Source organism: Nelumbo lutea, chromosome 4 (genome assembly GCF_056320005.1).
Source record: "Nelumbo lutea isolate HS-2025 chromosome 4, American lotus-T2T, whole genome shotgun sequence".
Taxonomy (NCBI): Eukaryota; Viridiplantae; Streptophyta; class Magnoliopsida; order Proteales; family Nelumbonaceae; genus Nelumbo; species Nelumbo lutea.
This window is the reverse complement of record NC_142687.1, coordinates 50688036-50701699: the sequence shown is the minus strand read 5'-3', so window position 1 is coordinate 50701699 and position 13664 is coordinate 50688036. Positions and strand designations below refer to the sequence as shown.

Below are 13664 nucleotides of genomic sequence, written 5' to 3'. Positions count from 1 at the left end.
AAGGTAGATAATGGCTTGGAAATTTTTGAGAAATCTTTAATAAACCTTCTATAGAATCCGACATGTCCTAAGAAACTTCTCAAAGAACGAACAGATGTTGGGGTTGGCAATTTTTCAATTGCCTCCACCTTGGCCTTGTCGACTTCTATACCTCTTTGAGAGATCTTGTGTCCAAGCACTATGCCTTCTTGCACCATAAAATGACATTTCTCCCAATTTAACACAAGATGTGTTTCTTTACATCTAGTAAGCACCTGTTCCAGATTATTCAAACATGCATCAAACGAAGAGCCAAAAACTGAAAAATCATCCATGAAGATCTCAATAAATCTTTCAACCATATCAGAAAATATAGACATCATACATCGCTGAAAGGTTGCTGGGGCATTGCATAACCCAAAGGGCATCCTTCGGTATGCAAAGGTTCCATATGGGCAAGTAAAAGTGGTCTTTTCTTGATCTTCTGGTGCAATTGGTATCTGGTTATACCCTGAATATCCATCCAAGAAACAATAATACTCATGCCCGGCTAGCCTCTCCAACATTTGATCCATAAATGGGAGAGGGAAATGGTCCTTCCGGGTGGCTTCATTTAATTTTCTATAGTCAATACACACACGCCATCCGGTAACGGTTCTAGTAGGGATGAGTTCATTTTTCTCATTTGGAACAACAGTCGTACCCCCTTTTTTGGGCACAACTTGCACAGGGCTTACCCAAGAACTATCAGAAATAGGATAAATGATCCCAACATCTAACAACTTAATTATTTCAGCCTTTACCACTTCTTTCATGTTGGGGTTCAGGCGCCTTTGGGGCTGAACGGAAGGCTTGCTGTCCTCTTCCATCAAAATTCTGTGAGTGCAGATTGATGGATTAATGCCTTTGATATCTTCTACCTTCCAAACTATAGCATTTTTGTGTTCCCGCAGCACTCTTAATAATTTTTCTCTTTGTAAGGGATTCAGCGCTGCGGAAATTATCACGGGGAGATTTGATGGTTCCTCAAGGAAAGCATACTCTAAATGGGATGGTAATTGCTTCAGTTCAAGGGTGGGGGGTTCTTGGGGTGATGGCTTACCTGATGGTCCAGGCAATTTGCCTAAGTTCTCTAATTTAAGAAACCCCTTTCCCTTGAATTGAGGCTTATTGTTCAGGTATGCTATCATGAGGTTTATTTTTTCATTTTCTCCTTCTTCAAGTTCTCCCTGCTGGAGGCAGAGTTCAAGAGGATCAGTTATTCTACTTACCTGGAAGCATTCACCAATTGTCAATTCAATGGCATCAATCATAAAACAAGAATCATCACTAGAGGGTGCATGTTTCATAGCATTAGACATTTTAAAAATTATCTCCTCATCTTGTATCCTAAGGCTGAGTTGTCCTTGTTGGACATCAATCATTGCTTTCCCGGTAGCCAGGAAAGGTCTCCCTAGGATAAGCGGAACCTCCACATCTTCTTGCATGTCTAACACAATGAAATCAACTAGAAAAATGAATTTGTCAACTTTAACTAACACATCTTCTATGATCCCCCTAGGATGTCTAATGGATCTATCAGGCAATTGTAATGCCACTCTAGTGGGTTGGGGTTCATTCAACCCCAATTTCTTGAAGATAGAATATGGCACTAAATTGATGCTAGCTCCAGGTCACATAAAGCTTTTTCAATTTTTAAACTGCCAATGGTACAAGGAATAGTGAAACTCCCTGGATCTTTGAGTTTCTGAGGCAGCTTGTTCAGAAGGATAGCAGAACATTCCTCATTTAATGCAACTGTAACCACATCTCCCAGTTTCCTTTTGTTTGCCAATAATTCCTTCAAAAACCTTGCATAGTGTGGCATCTGGGCTAAAGCATCAGCAAAAGGAATATTAATATGTAAACTTTTAAATATTTCAAGAAACTTACCAAATTCCTTCTCCAATTTTTGTTGCTTCAGCCTGTTAGGGAATGGAACTTGTGGTTGTTGGTGCATCCCTTGTTGTGCTTCTAGTTGTTCCGTCTTCTGTTGTCTGGTTCCAAGGCTTGTTTCTGCCTTGGGTTCAGCCCAATTCTTCTTTTCTACCTCAGGCAACTCTTTTCCACTTCTCAAGGTAATAGCTTGCACCTGCTCTCGTGGATTCACTTCAGTGTTGCTTGGAAGAGTTCCCGGCAGTCTGGAAGAGATTAATTGTGCCAATTGCCCCACTTGGTTTTCCAGGTTTTTGATTGAGGCTTCCTGGTTCTGGAACCTAGTTTCTGCACCTGCTATAAATTTTGTCATCAGTTCCTCCAAATTGGATTTTGGTTCAGGCTGATGATAAGTCTGGTGGAACGGCTTGGAAATATGCTGATTTGGCCAGGACTGGTTTGAATGTCCCCTCCATCCTGGATGAAAAGTATGGTGACTCTGGTAACCCTGCTGTCTTGACGAATTGCTGGCATAGTCAACTTATTCAGTAGATGGTCTGAACTGATTGCCAACTTGGCAGTCTACTGATGTGGCCTCCCCCACACAATTCACAATTAAGAGGCTGCACATGCATGGTAGCTATCTGCATTTCATCTATTTTTTTACTGAGTGCTCCTATTTGTGCAGCTAGTGCTGTATAAGTGTCAACATTATGCAAGCCTTGCTGCTTCCTAGTTTGAGTTCTTTCTGAATGCCATTGATAGTTGTTGGCTGCCATTTCCTCAATAAGTGCATGGGCAACCTCAGGAGTTTTATTATTTATGGATCCTCCGGCTGCAGCATCTAATATGGTCTTATTTGAGTCAGTAAGACCATTAAAGAAAGTCTGCACTTGCAGCCAAATGGGGAGGCCATGGTGAGGAACTCTCCTTAACAGCTCCTTGTATCGTTCCCATGACTCATATAAAGATTCCCCCTCTTGCTGGAAAAAAGTAGTGATGTCATTCCTCATTTTAGCAGTTTTAGAAGGGGGAAAATATTTAGAGAGAAATCGGCTGGCCATTTCGTCCCATGTGGCTATAGATCCTGCCGGTAATGAGTTCAACCAAGCTTTGGCTTTATCCTTCAAAGAAAATGGGAATAACCTCAGCCGGATGGCATCATCACTTACCCCATTGTGTTTGAAGGTGTCACAGATTTCCAAGAAGTTAGCAATATGGGCATTCGGATCCTCATGGGCCATACCACAAAACTGAACCGTATTTTGTATCATTTGGATTATGGCCGGTTTAATTTCGAAGTTATTGGCAACAATAGTTGGCCTGATAATGCTGGAGATAGTCCCGGTCAGGGTGGGCTTGGCATAATCCATCATAGTTCTTTGTTCAGCCATTTCTTGTGCTTCTTGTCTGACATGCTTAGCAGCTCTCAAACGGACATGGAGAGTCCGTTCAATCTCCGGGTCGTAAAGGATCTCTTCCAGTTCAGGTCTGCTTGTCATAAACTGTTAAAGTCAAAGCAATAAAAATGCCAATATTCACAAAAGAAAATAAATAACTAATCCTATCACACTGAAAATGTAAAGTGAAGTATTGGAATACAAAACCTACATCCTATCATGAATAAATGAAGTCGATTATACTAAAAGAAGATTTAAACCAATCATCTTATTCAAGATTCCTTTATCTACATCCATCGATTGCAACATCTGAATTCAGACCCAATTTAGATCTGAGTTCAGATCTACAAGTCTTTGGTATTGTTAGTCTAGAGAAATTAATAAATAATAATTCAGATCTGAGCTGGATATCTCATACACACTCATTGGTATACACTACAATATACATCCATTAAGGTTGGAATCAATTCTGTGATGCTTTAGGGCTGAAATCAGATCTGATCTGAAAAATAATTTAAAAGGATCTGAAAAAAAAACCAGTCCTGAGTTAGGCTTGGGTTAAAGATTTTAAACTCTACAATTGAAGCTCAAACCTGTATAGCTGATGCATATCAAACACTTGCTAAGACCTGAAAATTGGGTCTGCAATGTTTGGTATTGCAAGCTATTCGGTCCATACAACTTTTGTAGAAATCTGAAATCAGGTCTGCTAACTGTTGCACTATAGCAGCCCTGCTACAGATCTGAATGCTAATAGAAATACTTGGAAAGTGCTAATTTTTCTTAAGTATCTGAGGCATAACAATTATTCAATCCAAACATACACCTCCTTAGCTAATGTAGCTCGGTTACAAGTGGGTAAAGTCAAGAATTCAGTCCACCCAGAATTCATAGTATGCTCTGTATCAGTTCAGTCCTCACATCATATCAACTGCATTTCAGATTTGAATTTCTCTCATTCCTTGCTATCCATTCACCCTTGAGGCAGGTTGGATGTATCATAGGGTGGATTGGGGTAGTGATGGCACCCAATTCACCTCAAACATGCATCGGTTCAGATCTGAGTTCAGAGGAATTCAGATCTGAACTGAGCAGATCTGTAACAGCAGAATTCAGATCTGAACTCAAGTCTGAGTTTGGATCTGAATTCTCAATTGCCTTACCTTCAGTTATTGCTACCAAATTGTTTTTGGGGAATAGCAGAAGTGCCCTAGGGTGAATTGGGGTGGTGATGACACCCAATTCCCCTCAAAATTGCATCAGTTCAGGTCTGAGTTCAGAGGAACTCAGATCTGAACTGTTGCAGATCTGCAATAGCAGAATTCAGATCTGAATTCAAATCTGAATTCTGATCCGAATTCTCAATTGCTCCTCTTGTTGTTCAAAAGATCTCCCCATTTTTTTTTCATTTGTTTTTTTTTTCTTTTTGTAATGAAAGAAAGAAAAAAATAATAAAGTCTGAAACACAAGCAACTCTTTTCGGCTGAGTGCTGCAGATCTGAAATCTGCTGATCTGAGTGCCGAATGCAACTCAGATCTGCAACACTCATGTTTATGTGAATTTTTTCTTTTTTTTTTTTCTTTTCGAAGGGAACAACACCAAGATTGAATAGAAATCAAATATGCCTTTATTAAAATGAAACTGAAACCAAAAAAAGAAAGTAATCTACTTAAGAAAGAAGAAACATAACTACAGTAGTACAGCAATTGCAGTCCAAGCTGAAATGAAAAAGTTAGCAAATTAACCCAACTATGAATGCAATGCTGAATGAGATCAGATTAAGAATGCTTAATGTTTCCTAATATTTCTTCTATAAATCCCCGGCAACGGCGCCAAAAACTTGATGTGTTGCTCATTGTGACACTAGCAAGTGCACTAGCCGTTCAAATAATAAAGTAGTGAGTGAAGTATCGTTCCCATGAGGATTTAGGAAACAATTACCAATTATAAATTGAACACTTCTTATCTGATCAACAAATAAATCAAAACTCTAATGAAAGCTAAGAAATCCTAAATTAAAATCTATCTAAATCATTGGCCCAATTGCCTTCAAATCAGGTTAGAAGAGTAAACAGTAAATGTCAATCTCAGAATTCAGCAATCTATCAATTTGGATCATTCGAATAAATCATGATTGAGCCTTGGTTTGGTGAAACCCCAAGGTCATGAACAGCCTCTCTCAAGCGCATGTTCATCCTATGCATGAGTGACGGTTCTTCTATCTCTACCAAGAATCTAATCCCCATGCATGCATTTCTTCAAACACTTCTAAGGCATCAATTCAAATCTGAATTGATCACCAACTGAATTGTGCAAGTTATCTCTAACCTTGCACTCAATTCAGTTCTTGAATAGTAGATCTGAATTCCTAGAGTCTCTCTCAAGCACTCTAGGAATTCCAGGCTGTAGATTAATTCGCCCAATCTGAAATTTGCATATCTGAATTCTCTTTCAAGCAATTCAGATCTTGCAATCTCATATCTGAGAATTCAGATCTGAGTTTTGAAGGTTAGTTGGCCGAATTACTCTACAATAACACCCTTATTCAAGAAACTTCAAGTATAATTCATGACCATTTGAATGAATCAAAAAGAATTAGATTGCTGAACTGAAATTTTACAAGCTGAAATACATCAAGGAAGAATGGAAACAAGGAGAAAGAAGAAAGAAAATATAACAAAGAAACTGAATTTAAATCAAAAGAGAATGAAACTACAAATGATTTATTACAAAAGATCTTTGAATCACAAACCCTCAATTCGAACTCACCTTCTTCTTCTAGTTTGCTTGTCTTGAACTTCCTTCAGCCCTTCTTCTTCTTCTTCCTTGCGCCTAGCCTTCTTCTCTTCTCTTCTCTCAAGGTGGCCGAACCTCTAAGAGTGGGAGAGCCTTCCTCTCAAGCAATTGAACAACTTTCTCCCCTCCTAGAGGCCTCCTTATATAGTTTTTCAAAGGGGCTCTTGCCCCTTCTTGAAGCCTCTAGAATGGGGTGTATTACACCCCTCATGAACCTTCTACAGTGCTCCCTCCTTCTCTTCAAGAAACTTCTAGGAGTTGCCGCCCCTAGCTCCCTTTGGGCTGCTATTTGGGCTACAACTTAGCTTGCTTTTGAGCTCAAGTGGGCTACACTCTAGGCTGTTATTTGGGCTAAAAATGGGCTGGGCCGAAATTTCCTTCTTGCTAGGCTTCTTCCCTTGGATTTTCCAAAGAGTTTCACTTGCTCTTCTTGGGCCGAATGAAATTCTCTTGCTCTCATGGCTGGGCCGGGCTGAACTTGATAAATTTTGGGTTTTCTTTTCTTACTTTTGCCTTCTTTTTGTTGATTTGGCTCCCCCTGAAATCTTTCTTGCAATCAAGCTAAAATAGGGCAAAATTTAATTAAACCATCATAAAACTTCATGCAAAAACCTCATAAAATATAGATAAATTGTAAGTTCATCATGGATGCTATCCTCAATTCTTTGCCCTCTTCCTTCAATGCGTTCACAATGAACTACAATATGAATAAGCTGAATGTCAGCATCCAGGAACTCAGCAATATGTTGCAGAGAGCCGAGGATCTACTCAAGAAGGATGAGCCTGTGGTTATGCTTGCTGAAACTAACAAATCGGGCAAGAAAAAGAGAAAGGCAAATAAGCCTCAGAAGAAGGCTACCAATCCTAAGAAGCAGAAGAAGAACAAGGCATCTGATGTCTGTCACTTCTGCAAGCAGACCGGCCACTGGAAGAGGAATTGTCCTGCCTACCTGGAATCTAAGAACGGTAACATCGAAACTTGTGTCATAGAAACTAACATGTTAGTTACTTCTGTGTCCTGGTGTGTTGACTCCGGGGCTTCAACTCATGCGTGTAACTCACTGCAGGGGTTCAAAGTTAGCAGAAGGTTGTGTGAAGGTGAAGTGACATTATTCTTGGGAACAACTGCAAGTGTTGCAGCAGCGGCAATAGGAACCGTAGAATTAGTTTTTAAAGAAGGAATGCTTGTACTTAAAGATTGTCTTTATGTACAGAACTTGAGAAGAAATTTAATTTCTGTTTCAAAACTGTGTGCTGATGGATATATTGTTTATTTTAGTAATGTGATTACTGTTAAACGGAATAATAAATTCATCGCATGCGGGGAACAAGAGAACGGTCTCTATGTTCTACATCCTTCTCTGGAAACTAACTTAACCGAAACTACGTCGGTCGAAAATCCCAAGAAAAGGAATCGTGATACAGTAAGTCCCACGTGCCTCTGGCATTACCGACTTGGCCATATCGGTATTGACCGAATCACAAGGTTGGTAAAGGATGGTCCTTTGGATTTTCTAACTGTAGAAAATCTTCCCACTTGTGAACCTTGCCTTCAAGGTAAGATGTCTAAGCGGCCATTTAACGGTAAGCCTGAAAGATCTGAAGGCACACTTGACCTAATACATACTGATGTATGTGGTCCCCTGAGTGTTAGGACACGGAATCAACACGTGTACTTCATCACCTTTACAGATGATTTTTCACGATATGGTTACGTGTACCTAATGAGACATAAGTCTGAATCATTTGAAAAGTTCAAAGAGTTCAGACAGGAAGTCAAGAAACAGTTAGGGAGAGAAATTAAGGCCCTTCGATCAGATCGAGGTGGCGAGTATCTCTCTGACGAATTCAGGGACTACTTAAAGGCCAATGGGATAGTGTCACAATTAGCTCCTCCTGCTACACCTCAACTCAACGGTGTTTCAGAGAGGAGGAATAGGACCTTGTTAGACATGGTCTGGTCGCTTCTCGTACGCTCACAATTACCCACATCCTTTTGGGGATACGCATTAGAGACTGCTATCTACGTGCTGAATCGGGTTCCAACCAAATCAGTTCCTAAAACTCCATATGAACTTTGGACCGGAAGGAAGCCAAGTGTAAGACACTTGAAGATTTGGGGTTGTCCTGCACACGTTAAACGAACAAGTGCAGACAAGTTGGAATCTAAAACCAGTCGGTGCCTGTTTATAGGCTACCCAAAGGATTCAGTGGGTTATCTATTCTATGACCCGAGTGAGCAGAAAGTGTTCTGCAGTCGAAACGCCCAGTTCTTAGAATCCGATTACATCCTGGACACCCATCGTCAGGAAATAGTTCTTGATGAGGAGAGCTCAGGAGCAGTGGGAAATGTCCCACAAATTCCAGGTAATGACCAACCTAGAAGAACCACCCGGGTATCTAGACCACCAGTCTGATATGGTTATGACCAGGATAGTTACCTGGTGGAAACCTTGACTAGTGAAGAGGATCCCGTGACTTACGCGGAAGCTATGTTAGACATAGACTCCCAGAAGTGGGTGGAGGCCATGAGAGCTGAAATGGACTCAATGGAGACCAATGGAGTCTGGACTCTAGTGGATCCGCCCCCCGGGGTAAAAGCAATTGGTTGCAAATGGATCTACAAGAGGAAAAAGGGCCCCGATGGCAGGATTGAGACCTTTAAAGCTCGCTTGGTGGCGAAAGGGTATACTCAGAAAGAAGGCATCGACTATGAGGAAACCTTTTCACCCGTGGCCATGCTTAAATCCATTAGGATCCTGCTAGCTGTAGCAGCGTACCATGACTATGAGATTTGGCAAATGGATGTCAAAACCGCGTTCCTGAATGGAGATCTTAGTGAAGATATCTACATGCAGCAGCCGCAAGGCTTCATTGCTGCTGGTCAGGAACACATGGTATGTAAACTTAATAGATCCATATATGGACTTAAGCAGGCTTCTAGGAGTTGGAACATCCGTTTTGATTCTGCAATCAAAACGTTTGACTTTGAGCAGAATCCGAATGAGCTCTGTGTTTATAGGAAGTCCAGTGGGGATAAGATCACCTTTTTGGTGTTGTACGTGGACGATATCCTACTCATTGGGAATGATGTAGGAATGTTGACTTCGGTCAAGGTATGGCTATCACAGCAGTTCTCCATGAAAGATCTTGGAGAAGCTTCATACATACTGGGTCTTCGACTCTATAGAGATAGATCGAGGCGAATAATTGGATTATCCCAAGCTGCTTACATTGACAAAATTGTCAAGAGGTACAGCATGGAGAACTCCAAGAAAGGAAACGTTCCTTTCAGGCATGGAGTCACTCTCTCCAAGAACATGTCTCCCAAGACTTCTGAGGAGATTGAGAGCATGAGAGACGTTCCCTATGCCTCAGCCGTAGGGAGCATCATGTATGCCATGCTGTGCACTCGCCCTGACATTGCTCAGGCGGTGAGTGTAGTAAGCAGATTCCAGGCAAACCCAGGGCAGGAGCATTGGACTGCTGTGAAGAACATACTCAAATACCTTCGAAGGACAAAAGAGTTTTGTCTGGTATTCGATGGTAGTTCACTGCAAGTTCTAGGGTATACCGATGCCGATTTCCAGTCGGATCCAGATGATAGAAAGTTTACATCTGGGTTGTTTTCACGATAGGATCGTGTGCTGTTTGCTGGAAAAGCAGCAAACAGGGGTCCACTGCAGACTCCACAACCGAGGCTGAGTACATTGCCGCAAGTGAAGCTGCCAAGGAAGCCGTGTGGATGAAGAAGTTCATACACGAATTGGGAGCGATTCCATCTAGCACATCTCCCATCCCGTTGTTGTGTGACAACAATGGAGCGATCGCCCAGGCTAAAGAGCCTCGGGCTCACTCGAAGTCGAAGCACATCGAGAGAAAGTACCATGTACTGCGGGAGATCGTTGGTAGAGGGGACGTCCTGATTCAGAAGGTAGCATCAGCGGATAATGTGGCAGACCCATTGACTAAGCCACTGACACAGAAGGTGTTTGAGAAACACGTGGAAAGTATGGGACTCCGGCTTGTACCAGATTGGACCTAAGTGCAAGTGGGAGCTGTTAGACAGTTTTGTATGCCCTTAGCTTCAATCTGATTTAATGTACTTTTGTTATTTAGTGGAAATAAATAAAGTGCATGTTTGATTCATGTTGTTTGGTTTAATTCTGTGTAAAACCCTAAAACTGGACATTTATAGAGACTCATGTTAGTTTTAAATGTTCACAGCCGTTGGATAAGTCTGGGGAGATTTATCCTGCCAAGGCTGATACTGGTGTGCCACCAAGGGTTGGGATGGCCTGTCTCAGCCATCAGGGTAAGACCCGAGGCACATGCAGTATGGGATTACTTGAATCCTTGAACCGGACCAGATTTCCAGTATTGCCCTGGACCTTGGAGATAGATGGGAAAAACTGGAAAGTTACACCTGACCCCTAGACTCGATTATGACATTTCACTAGGTGTTGGATCAGGCTGCCTTTGATATGCCAATCAGTGAGATCCTTAGCGGGGATCAAAACCTGGGTATGTTGGGGCAGTTTGAGAATTCATCTGAGTGGGTGATCATAGTGACAGAATCAGCCACTTTGTCGGACAAAGGGTAATGATCGGGAATGCACTCTCTCTGATGGAAACCAAACTGCCGGCAGTTGATTTCAATCGTTGGAATTTTGTTTTGCAAAATTAATATATTTATATATATATATATATATATATATATATATATATATATATATATGTTCGGTTTCGAATTGTTTGCAAATGGTTTTAATTCCCGGGATCCATGTGAGAGGAGAGTGCAGCACTGTTCCTTGCAGCCGAGGGAGAGGTCATCTCTTGTCGGGCAGTGCTTGATCATTAAGGGCTGAGAGGTTAAGTGTAAGACCATTGAGGATAATACCTGATGGGCTAATCTTGCACCTGCCCACAGTCCCTGGGTTTTTATAAGATGGCTTGGCCCAGGGACCACTTAATGTAAGTGTTGGGCCCATAGGGTCCATATGATGGACTCAAGGGGTTCATTGAGTTTTTCAGTGAATTCGGCTGGGCCTTGTTTTAGAGGCTGGGCCGAACCCATGTGACTGGTGTGTAGATCAATGCTTAGGTCCCACGCCATACAAAGAAGCCCAACTGGGCAGCAGATTGGAAAGTAATTAGACACTGAACACTTAATGGGCCAAAATCCCATTTCGAGGTGGGCTGATATGATCACCCATCCATGGGGCGAATTTGAGATTAAAGTTAGTAAAAGGATTGGGCCTTTTAGCCTTATCCACTCTTAGAGACCAAATTCAAATTGGATTTGAATCTGGTAACCTCCTGATAACATCAGGAGTAAGCTAACTCTATCTGCAGAAAGGATTAAGATTATCCCCTATCCAAATACTGATTTGGATTGGGATAACTCCTAAAAAGGAGGTTTCTTAATCAAGAAGAACGGAGGAGATTTCGAACCACCTTGAAGAGGTATAGGATATCTCCTGCGAATTCAGATCAGATCTGATTCATACTCTCCAGAAAAATAGAAAAAGCAGTTCAGCATTTTTTGTTTTGGAAATCTCCTCCTACCGCCGCCATCTGCCATTGCAAGATTAGATCTTTGTAGAGAAGAAAGTCAAGAAATCTGTTCTTGACATCAGTCTTGCAAGAAAGACTGAAAAGGATTCAATGTTTAGTACTTCCAGAGGATTCTTGTGAAGGATCCAGTGCGTAGGACGCACCCTGCTGGTTCTGTTCCATTCATAGTTGGGTCATCTTCAGCAGGAACGGATCTTGGAGCATTCTTTGGGCGTGAACACCAACTTTGGGAGATACTGCTTCTCCGGATCAGGTATATTCCTCCCATTTATCTTTTGGTACAGATCTGGTTTGATTATTGTTCAAATAGGATCCTTGAATATTGTATTCGAAATTTAGGGAATATGATTTGATGTGTTGCTCATTGTGACACTAGCAAGTGCACTAGCCGTTCAAGTAATAAAGTAATGAGTGAAGTATCGTTCCCACGAGGATTTAGGAAACAATTTCCAATACTAAATTGAGCACTTCTTATCTGATCAACAAATAAATCAAAACTCTAATGAAAGTTAAGAAATCCTAAATTAAAATCTATCTATATCACTGGTCCAATTGCCTTCAATTCAGGTTAGAAGAGTAAGCAGTAAATGTTAATCTCAGAATTCAGCAATATATCAATTTGGATCATTCGAATAAATCATGATTGAGCCTTGGTTTGGTGAAACCCCAAGGTCATGAACAGCCTCTCTCAAGCGCATGTTCATCCTATGCATGAGTGACGGTTCTTCTATCTTTAGCAAGAATCTAATCCCCATGCATGCATTTCTTCAAACACTTCTAAGGCATCAATTCAAATCTGAATTGATCACCAACTGAATTGTGCAAGTTATCTCTAACCTTGCACTCAATTCAGTTCTGGAATAGTAGATCTGAATTCCTAGAGTCTCTCTCAAGCACTCTAGGAATTCCAAGTTGTAGATTAATTCGGCCAATCTGAAAATTGCAGATCTGAATTCTCTTTCAAGCAATTCAGATCTTGCAATCTCATATCTGAGAATTCAGATCTTAGTTTTGAAGGTTAGTTGGCCGAATTGATCTACAATAACACCCTTATTCAAGAAACTTCAAATACACTTCATGACCATTTGAATGAATCAAAAAGAATTAAATTGCTGAACTGAAATTTTACAAGCTGAAATACATCAAGGAAGAATGGAAACAAGGAGAAAGAAGAAAGAAAATATAACAAAGAAACTGAATTCAAATCAAAAGAGAATGAAACTACAAATGATTTATTACAAAAGATCTTTGAATCACAAACCCTCAATTCGAACTCACCTTCTCTTCTAGCTTGCTTGTCTTGAACTTCCTTCAGCCCTTCTTCTTCTTCTTCCTTGTGCCTTGCCTTCTTCTCTTCTCATCTCTCAAGGTGGCCGAACCTCTAAGAGTGGGAGAGCCTTCCTCTCAAGCAATTGAACAACTTTCTCCCCTCATAGACGCCTCCTTATATAATTTTTCAAGGGGGCTCTTGCCCCTTCTTGAAGCCTCTAGAATGGGGTGTATTACACCCCTCATGAACCTTCTACAGTGCTCCCTCCTTCTCTTCAAGAAACTCTTAGAAGTTGCCGCCCCTAGCTCCCTTTGGGCTGCTATTTGGGCTACAACTTAGCTTGCTTTTGAGCTCAAGTGGGCTACACTCTAGGCTGTTATTTGGGCTAAAAATGGGCTGGGCCGAAATTTCCTTCTTGCTAGGCTTCTTCCCTTGGACTTTCCAAAGAGTTTCACTTCCTCTTCTTGGGCCGAATGAAATTCTCTTGCTCTCATGGCTGGGGTGGGCTGAACTTGATAAATTTTGGGTTTTCTTTTCTTACTTTTGCCTTCTATTTGTTGATTTGGCTCCCCCTAAAATCTTTCTTGCAATCAAGCTAAATTAAGGCAAAGATTAATAAAACCAACATAAAATTTCATGCAAAAACCTCATAAAATATAGATAAATTGTAGGTTCATCTTGATTCCCAGTTGAGAGAAGGTAGGAAATTTTTGAAATTCGCCCACCC

At 41.1% G+C, this 13664-nt stretch overlaps 1 non-coding gene across 1 annotated transcript; it reads left to right on the top strand.

Annotated features, from left to right (window-relative positions):
• The first annotated feature begins 2802 nt into the window (after positions 1 to 2802).
• On the top strand, positions 2803 to 2909 carry LOC148855711 (small nucleolar RNA R71). The gene has a single exon (XR_016095202.1). It is a non-coding gene; the product is annotated as a small nucleolar RNA R71 (small nucleolar RNA).
• Positions 2910 to 13664: the final 10755 nt, after the last annotated feature.